This window comes from Macaca mulatta, chromosome 3 (assembly GCF_049350105.2).
Source record: "Macaca mulatta isolate MMU2019108-1 chromosome 3, T2T-MMU8v2.0, whole genome shotgun sequence".
Lineage (NCBI taxonomy): Eukaryota > Metazoa > Chordata > Mammalia > Primates > Cercopithecidae > Macaca > Macaca mulatta.
The window spans coordinates 34,361,154-34,369,871 of NC_133408.1; the positions used below are offsets into that span (position 1 = coordinate 34,361,154).

At 57.9% G+C, this 8,718-nt stretch overlaps 1 long non-coding RNA gene across 1 annotated transcript; it reads right to left on the reverse strand.

Moving 5' to 3' along the window:
• Nucleotides 1-277: 277 nt before the first annotated feature.
• LOC100424078 (uncharacterized) lies at nucleotides 278-3,939 on the reverse strand. Its single transcript, XR_013415828.1, has 5 exons — nucleotides 3,370-3,939; nucleotides 3,181-3,326; nucleotides 1,296-1,398; nucleotides 868-934; nucleotides 278-393 (listed from the first exon to the last, which is right to left on the reverse strand). It is a non-coding gene; the product is annotated as an uncharacterized LOC100424078 (long non-coding RNA).
• Between the last annotated feature and the right edge of the window lie 4,779 nt (nucleotides 3,940-8,718).

Genomic DNA, 8,718 nt, shown 5'->3' on the forward strand with positions numbered 1-8,718 from the left:
AAGGCAGAAGGAGGGGCACCTCAGTTCCAGGCTTGGCTTGGAAATTAAGAGGTGTCTGGACCCAACCTCTCCTCCCCTCCATGCTCCACCAGCCCTCGCTGTCCTGCACCTGTCCTGTTTCCACAGCGAGTCCACACACGAAGGTCAGGCACTCACTCTGGGCCAGGACTGGTGCCGGGTGCAGCCAGCACAGCTGCGTCGACGCTGCCCTGTCCTCAGGGACTCTCCTGGGGAATAGAGGCCTCCCTGCCACTCCCCGTGCTGTGCCGGCAAACGTCTAACAGTCAGCAATCCAGGAAGACCCTGACTCGCAGCGACTGCCGCTTCCCATGGTGTAAACGCTGCCACCACAGCCATCTTCACGCTGCCCCTGTGATGTTGCTGAACATGGCCCTGCAGAATAGAGTGTGGTGGCTCCCAGGAGCTGGCAAGAGGCAGCTCCACTCCCCACCACCCCCTCCCATTGCTCTGTGATTCTCCTAATGGGGGAAACTTACACCATGACCCGCCCAGCGTAATAAGAGAACACTCCATCCCTGACTGTATCTGGAACTTCTTCAGCATTTTATTGTGGAGCCCTTGTGGAGCCCGGCACCTCCGCCTGGATTCTACGGTTAACATGGGCTCATTGTCTTCACCGTAGACCCGTTCACGGCTCCGTCCCTCCACCCCTCCGTCAACCCATCTCACTTTATTGGACGCGTTTCACAGGAAGTTGTAGGCATCATTATATTTCCACACAAATACTTCAGAAGTATTAACTAGAGTCCAATATCTGTCAACAGTTCTCTTGTTTTAGGTAGAATTTACAGTGGAATTCACAGATCTTAACGGTCCCGCGAGCTGAGTTCTGAGAAGTACACACACCTGCGTCTCCCAAACCCTCACCGGGAATATTGTCAGCCCCTGTGGAGCCCAGAGATTTATCAAAGACCTAAAAACAGAGAACTCGTCACAATCCCACTGTCCCAGTAAAGAGATTTATCAAAGAACTAAAAACAACTCATCCAGCAATCCCACTGCTGGGCAGCTACTCAGGAAATGATTACATCAAAAAGACACCTGCACGTGTTCATTCATCACAGCACCGTGCGCAATAGCAAAGACATGGAATCAGCCTAGGGCTCCACCAACAGACGGCTGGAGAAGGAGAATGCCGTGCATATACACAACAGGGTACTATTCAGCCACGAAAAAGTGTAAAATCGTGCCTTTTGCAGGAACGTGGATGGAACAGGAGAACACAGTGCCAAGTCAAACAATTCAGAAATGGGACACAGAGCACGTGTCCTCACTTTTACTGGTGGGAGCTGAATGATGGGCACCCGTGGGTGGACACAGAGTGGGGAACACTCATTCACGGAGACTCGAGAGGGCGGGCGAGGGATGAGAAAGTTCCTGGTGGGTACAATGTACACTGTCTGGTGATGGCCACACGGACAGCCCCGACGTCACCACTACACATTGTTTCCATGTAACAAAACTGCACCTGTACCCTTTATATTTACATATAAAAAATAGGCCAGGCACAGGTGGCTCACACCTGCAATCCAAACACTCCAAGAAGCCAAGATGGGAAGGTGAATTGAGCCTAGGAGTTCAAGGCCAGCCCAGGCAGCAGAGTGAGACCTCGTGTCCACCAACAATAAAAAATTTGCCATGCGTGGTGGCACGTGCTTGTAGTCCCAGGCACTTGGGAGGCTGAGGTGGGAGGATGGCTTGAGCATGGAAAGTTGAGGCTGCAGTGAGCTGTGATTGCCCCACTGCACTGCAGCCTGGGCGAGACAGCAAGACCCTATCTCAAAAATAAATTAATTTAAATAAATAATAATAATGATATAACCACTTTAAAAAGCAAAAAAAAAAAAAAAGACAATATTGTCATCAACCTAGACATGGTCTAATATGGTAGCTATTTATGTTTACACTTAAAGTCATTAAAATTAAATAAAATTTAAAAGCCGGCTCCTCAATTGCACAGGCCACACTTCCTCAATTACATGGGCCACACTTCCAGGGCTCAGCAGCCACATGTGACCAGTGACCACCACGTGGTTCACACAGACACAGGCGTTCCCACCACCTGACCGGTGATCACCACATGGCTCACACAGACGTGGGCGTTCCCACCACGTGACCAGTGACCGCCACGTGGCTCACACAGACACGGGCGTTCCCACCACATGTGACCGGTGACCACTGTGTGGCTCACACAGACACGTGCGTTCCCATCTCCATAGACAGTCCCACTGGACATGCTACCCTGGGAAGTTTCCACAGACCACATTTGGTGTTTAAAACTGGGCTTTCTTCCTCCGTGTGGCCCAAAGCCTTTTTAAACGGCTCTTGGTGGTGCGCTGAGCACCATGCACCAGATGGTTTCCCGTGGCCTGTGGGTGAAGGTGGAGCTGAGGAGGAACTCGTGGGTCCCAGGGGAAGACCTTTCCCTCACTCCCTGGAGAGAGGCCTGGTGTCCACAGGCTCTCCAAGGCACCTCGCACGAGGGACGCCTGGATCATCCATTGGCAACATGGGCGGCAGGACCGGGGCTTTGACAGCCAGTCGGCTGTGTGAGGACCACAGCATGAACATCTCGAAACTTCCTGGTGACGTTCTGACGCCATCGTGCATTTTTCATGCAAGACGAATGGTTTGCCGTGCATTAGGCTTCCTACGTGGGCCCAATCCTGACGCAGCAGCATGGGATCCCTGCAGTATTTCAACCCCGTAGAAATAAATCACAGGGTGCAGATTGCAAGCTGTCAGTTATGCGTTCCAGGCAGCCCTGGAGAGCCGCCTTCTTGCAGGGAGGCTGCTGCCCCGGGAAGGAAGCCCCTTCTGTCCTCAGGCACCATGGCGCCCTGCTCTGCACTCCCTCCCGAACACCTGTGGGGCCTCAGCCACGCTGCCTAGCTCCTCCGAGCACCCGGATCACGGGGAGGAGGGACGAGGTACCCCCGGCCTGTTGGCTCCCATTACTCCTGGAGCAGAGTCCAAATTCCTCAAAGAAACCCACTGAACCCCGCTGGGAACACCCTGGGATCCGCTGAGCCCTGGGGCCTCCCCTCCTGCACCCCCAACCCTCAGTCTGTACCCCTCAGAGACTCCCAGGCAGGGAAAGCTCACTCTTCCCTCCTCCAGCCTTCACCAGGCGTGTTTCCTCCTAGAACACGGCTGCACCGTCGTGGGCAGGCCCTGGAGCTCCGTCAAGGCCCAGGCACCACATGTGCAAGCATTTAAATACAGCCGACCTGGCGGATGCCCTAAGGCAGGCAGGGCCCGGAGCTCAAGAGAGGCCCACGCACTGTGGGTCCTGGCGTTAAATACCACCACTCTGGCTGACGCCCCGTGGAACGCACAGTTTAAATATCACCGCCCCGGCTGATGCCCCGTGGAACTTGCAGAGTGGGCTCCGTGCTCCCGCCTTGACGGACTTCACACCAGCCTGGACGTTCAGACTCAAGGTTAGGAATCTCTGCCTCCTGACAAAACACAGCCACACCCCCTGCCTCCCTCCGTCGCCTCCGGCTTCACCCTCATGGGAAGGGGGCTTCGGGCTCCTGCTGGGCCCGCACTCCGAGTGGCCATGCTGCATCCACATCCTGCACGGAGTGCCCTTGGCTGCCCCCACACCGAGCACAGCACCGCAGGCAGAGGACGTGGAAGAGGAAGACACGGAGTGCTCATGGGACCTTTGGCGCAGGAGCTGCAGGAATCCCAGGGCCTTGGGGTACTCAGGATGGGGTCGCAAAGGCAGCTCAGGCCTCGGCTGAACTGGAGGGGAACACAGGACCCCTCTTGCTCGGGGCTAAGGGTGGCACTGTCCTCCCTGGGGCCTTCAGGCTCAGACCAAAGCCTCGGTCTTGTTGGGGTCTGGTGTGAATTGGAGCCATCCCACAGGTGGTGTGCAGAGCCAGCTCATAAGAGCTGAGCCTTCATGTCCTGGAATCGGGTGAGCTGGCCCATTATACGCAGCACTATTAAAATGAAATCAGCCAGGCGTCGGGGCTCATGCTGCAATCCCAGCATGCCAGGAGACCGAGGAGGGGGGATCGCTGGAGGACAGGAGTGAGAGACCAGCCTGGATAACACAGCAAGACTTCATCTCTACAGATAAAAATATAAACCAGATCACGAGGGCAGGAGATCGAGACCATCCTGGCTAACATGGTGAAACCCCGTCTCTACTAAAAATACAAAAAAATCAGCCGGACTTGGTGGCGGCGCCTGTAGTCCCAGCTACTCGGGAGGCTGAAGCAGGAGAATGGCGTGAACCCGGGAGGCAGAGCTTGCACCGAGCCAAGATCGCGCCACTGCACTCCAGCCTGGGCGACAGAGCGAGACTCCATCTCAAAAATCAATCAATCAGTCAATCAATAAGCTGGATGCAGTGGCGTGTACCTGCGGTCCCTGCTCCTCAGGAGGCTGAGACAGGAGGTTGAGCCCAGGAGGTTGAGGCTGCAGTGAACTGTGGTTGTGCCACAGCCCTCCAGCCTGAGTGATGGAGCAAAACCCTGTCTCAAAAACAAATTAAATCATAAGAACTTACAGAGGAGTCACTATAAACAGAAGCGCTGAACACAGCACTCGCCCCCGCCTCTCGCGGTGTGGCACTGTGCGCTCCTCCAAGCTCCTGAGATTGGCCGTGTGTTGTGTCTGTCTGAGGCCAGGTCACGTGGGGTCACCGCAGGGTGCCCACCCCGGCCTGCAGTGTGTCCCCTTGGCAGCTCGAAGCCAGCCCCGGCGGGAGCATTTGCACCACAGGTACAGGCAGACACTCCCCATCTGGGCTCTTTCTTCCTTGGAGCCAGTGGTCACAGTCGCCAGCCCACTCCAAGCCACACAGGCCACGGCAATGGCAGCCTGACCACGTTCCCCCATTCCAGGCTGCCCTCCACGGAGACGGAGATGCTCCTTGCTGAAAAGCACTGCTGGGTGGAGGAAATACTTGCTCTTAGGAAACCCACTCAGCCAGCAGTGGGGAAAAGCCGAGCTTCTTTTCTGTAGGATGTTTTCTCTTTTAAGTTCTTATCTGAAAGCAAAGAAGAGGCTGGACACGGGCTGTCTGAGGGCTTCAGCTTGCCTGGGTCCTGGGGCCTTTGGGCTTTGTACCTCTGACCCTCTGCTCCCTGTGGCCACCCACCTTGGACCCAAAAGGCCACGGTCAGCAAATGTCCCAACCAAAGGAAGAGGAGGTGGGGCTGGGCAGCTGCCGTGAGGTTGGGTGAGGCCTTGCGGCCACAATGGATGTCCCTCTCCAGCCTAGAGCTGGCTGGAGAGTGCTGCTGAGGCCAGCCCGTGGCCGGAGGTGTGGGGGGCAGGGGCTGGAACAAAGGAGCAGCTGGGCTGGCGAGCCTTGGCCCTGTCCCCAGCGGCTTCCAGACACATCTCTGGCCCCGAGCTCGAGTGCCTTGTGGCCTTCCAGGGAGGCCGGCGCCCGCTCCCCCAGACTGGGCAGCCTCGCCTGGTCCCGTGGTCCTGGGGAAAGAAAGGCCTGGGCCCGGGACCCAGAGAGAGCTGGGGAATTGAAAAGGGATGCAGGCCCCTGGGAGCAGCTATGGGGTGGAGGCGGGGTGTGGGGGCTGTGGCCAGCACTCGGTGGGCTGGGAGACGAGGGCTAGGGCTGAGGTTCTGGGGCTGGCAGACTGGGAGTTCAGAGCTGGAAGATGGACAGCAGGGCCAGCATTGGCTTGAGAGCAAGGCCCTGCCATCCTGGGGCTGGGCCGCTATGAGCCCTCAGGCTGTGTGTCTGGGAAGCTGGAGGTGGGGGTGTCCTAGGGACGGGGGACAGTGGGCTGGGCCTGCACCAGGAGACTGGCTGGGGCACCTGTCATAGGTAGGTGTGTGTGGGTGGCAGTGCGGCTCAGCCTCGGGACACAGGAGGCCACACATGAGCCGTGACCTGCACGGGCACCCAGACCAAGCGGCCTAGGAGGTGTGGGTCCTCCCAGACAGGCATGAAGGCCCAAGACCATCTTCTTCCTGCATTTCCCAGAGTTCCTCTCACCCGGGGCCCGGGGAGTTCTTGTGGCCGGGAAGCATCATTCATTCTGCAGGGCGGGGCTGAGCACGGACTGCTGGGTTTGCAAAGGGAGTGACTGCCGGCTGCCCCCACCGGCCACAGGGTGGCTGTTGCCCTTCAGGGCTCCATGAACAAGTTTCCTCAGATGTGATGAGCTCCCCATCACGGGAGGTAAGCAAGAGGCATCCTCGGATGTGATGAGCTCCCCAACACAGGAGGTAAGCAAGAGGGGTCCTTGGATGTGATGAGCTCCCCGTCACAGGAGGTAAGCAAGAGGCGTCCTCGTATGTGATGAGCTCCCCATCACAGGAGGTAAGCAAGAGGGGTCCTCAGACGTGATGAGCTCCCCGTCACGGGAGGTAAGCAAGAGGCATCCTCAGATGTGATGAGCTCCCCGTCATGGGAGGTAAACAAGAGGGGTACTCAGCCCTCTGTGGTGTTTGCTGACCAAATTTCAATCTTCCCTTCCAGCTAAGACTCTGGTTTTCCTTTGGGAAAGTCCTCGATCTCAGTCAGTGTGGCTGGGGACTCTCCCACCCCTGGGCTCCCAGTGGGCCCTCCACCCAGGGCTGGCCCCGATCCTGGTGATTGTCCCAGCGTTGGACAGTGACCCAGGCCAGGTCACTCAGGCTCTGGGACTGGGATGCTCAGAAAAGAGGCCCCTCCCTGCAGGGCCACCCAGAGTGTGGGGAACCTGCCTGGGAATGGAGCCCAGGTGGAGAAAAGCAGAGCCAGAGGTGGGAAGAGTCCACGCCCTGATGGTGCTGTTGGAGCACCTGAATCCAGCCATACCTGAAACCCACCACCCTGCACTTTCTGTTAGGAGCCAGCAATGCCCACCTTGTAAATACCCACTTGACCTCAATCAATCTGAGCGGGTCTCCATCACTCGGATCTGAAGAGTCCTTGCTAACGCCCTCTGCTAGGATGCAGCCCAGTCTGTCTGTGGCTCTGCAGGCTTCCTGAGCACCTCTGCAGCTGTACCTGAGCACAGCCTCCTGGGGTTGCCATCTCTCCCTGCCCCATTGCCCCCCTCATCTTGCATCTTGGGGCAAAGGCTCCTCTCTTCCTCCCAGAATCTTTGGGCCCTCTGGAGCCCCTCCCAAGGCCGCAGTGTCCCCACCCTTGTTCCAAAGACACGAACCCAAGTAGCCACACGACGAACCCAGAGGAAGGGTCTCTGAGGGGCAGAGCCTTGTCGCCCCATGGAAGCCGGCTCTTCCTCAGCCTGCCTTGCCAGCACAGGGGGAGGTGGGACGTGGTGAGAGGACCCCACGCAGACCCCACGTCAGGTCCCCACTCCCCGCCCCTTGTCATTTCCATCGGTGTGACCCCAGGCAAGCCACATAACCACTCCAAGCCTCGCAGGTTAAAAATGGGGTCAATAACTCCAGCCGTCTCCTCCTGGAAGTGTGGAGAACACGTCCGGCCAGGCCGCTCAGCCACGGCTGCCCTAGTCCCAGGCAGGGGTTCAGGGCAGGATCCCAGGGGCTCCTTGGGCCAGGGGTGGGGCTCAGCCCCGTACTGGGGCTCGACCTGGATCCTGCAGTGCTGGGGCAGTCACCTGACAACCACTATCCTCACTGACTTCATAAAACCCACCAGGAAAAACCGTGGGAGACATCCCCACGCACAGCACTTCACAGTTCCTCAGATGCTGCGGCGTCCAGCTCAGGAAGTGAAGGTGAGGAAGGGAAAAGGGAAGGAAGGGGGTGGGTGCGGTGGCTCACGCCTGTGAGGTCAGCACTTTGGGAGGCTGAGGCAGGAGGATCGCTTGAGCCCGAAGTTCAAGACCAGCATGGACAACATAGGGAAACACCATCTCTACAAAAAATAGAATTAGCCGGGTGTGGTGTCATGCCCTGTAGTCCCGGCTGCTCGGGAGGCTGAGGCAGGAGGATCCCTTGAGCCAGGGAGGGCGAGGCTGCAGTGAGCTATGATCGCACCACTGCGCTCCAGCCTGAGTGACAGAGCAAGATCCTGCCTCAAAAAAGAATTTTTTTTATTTTAATTTGAAAAAGGAGTCCCTCGGCCGGGCGCGGTGGCTCAAGCCTGTAATCCCAGCACTTTGGGAGGCCAAGACAGGCGGATCACGAGGTCAGGAGATCAAGACCATACTGGCTAACACGGTGAAACCCCGTCTCTACTAAAAAATACAAAAAACTAGCCGGGCGAAGTGGCGGGCGCCTGTAGTCCCAGCTACTCGGGAGGCTGAGGCAGGAGAATGGCGTAAACCCGGGAGGCGGAGCTTGCAGTGAGCCGAGATTGCGCCACTGCACTCCAGCCTGGGTGACAGAGCCAGACTCCGTCTCAAAAAAAAAAAAGAAAGAAAGAAAAAGGAAGGAAGGGCCTGGGCTGGGTGCCGGGGGGGAAGGGGGTCCCGGCAGGGGTGACAGGATGTGGGTGCCCGCCTGGAGCCAGCCCGTCTGGAGGACTCCAGCGCCCTCCTTGCAGGGAAACACTAGGCCCTCCTTCCTCCCGGGTCACCCCGTCCTGGGCACATAAACCATCCAGATGGACGATGGAGGGACTGCCTGGGTCAGCCGCAGGTTGGCAGGAGCCACAGTTGTGGCACCTTCCTGGTGGGTTTCTTGGCATCCTTGGGGAGTGGCAAGGAACTGGAAGGGGGCAGCCTCTCTGCAGGAGGCTGCGGGCGTCGGGCGTGGAAAGATCTGAGCGTGGCCTTGGTGGTTCTG